At 39.9% G+C, this 639-nt stretch overlaps 1 non-coding gene across 1 annotated transcript; it reads left to right on the top strand.

Moving 5' to 3' along the window:
- LOC148562731 (small nucleolar RNA R71) lies at window positions 1-108 on the top strand. The gene has a single exon (XR_015887411.1). It is a non-coding gene; the product is annotated as a small nucleolar RNA R71 (small nucleolar RNA).
- Window positions 109-639: the final 531 nt, after the last annotated feature.

Genomic DNA, 639 nt, shown 5'->3' with positions numbered 1-639 from the left:
AAGCATGTCAGAAGGACACTTTTTGGTCAACTGTTTGTATCTTTCCCAAGCTTCATAGAGGGATTCACCTTCTTTCTGTCTGAAGGTTTGAACATCAGCTCTAAGCTTGCTCAGCTTTTGAGGAGGAAAGTACTTGGCTAAGAAAGTCGTGACCAGCTTATCCCAAGAGTTCAGGCTGTCTTTGGGTTGAGAATCCAACCATAATCTAGCTCTGTCTCTTACAGCAAAAGGGAAAAGCATGAGCCTGTAGACTTCAGGATCTACTCCATTAGTCTTAACAATATCACATATCTGCAAGAATTCAGTTAAGAACTGAAAAGGATCTTCAGATGGAAGTCCATGAAACTTGCAGTTCTGCTGCATCAGAGAAACTAATTGAGGTTTCAGCTCAAAATTGTTTGCTCCAATGGCAGGAATGGAGATGCTTCTTCCATGTAAATTGGAATTAGGTGCAGTAAAGTCACCAAGCATCTTCCTTACATTATTATTATTTTCGGCTGCCATCTCCTCTTCCTGTTCGAAAATTTCTGAAAGGTTATTTCTGGATTGTTGTAATTTAGCTTCTCTTAATTTTTTCTTCAGAGTCCTTTCATGTTCTGGATCTGCTTCCACAAGAATGTTCTTATCCTTGCTCCTGCT

The sequence above is a fragment of the Arachis ipaensis genome, chromosome B6 (assembly GCF_059453495.1).
Source record: "Arachis ipaensis isolate K30076 ecotype BB chromosome B6, ASM5945349v1, whole genome shotgun sequence".
Taxonomy (NCBI): domain Eukaryota; kingdom Viridiplantae; phylum Streptophyta; class Magnoliopsida; order Fabales; family Fabaceae; genus Arachis; species Arachis ipaensis.
This window is presented reverse-complemented; position numbering and strand designations above follow the sequence as displayed.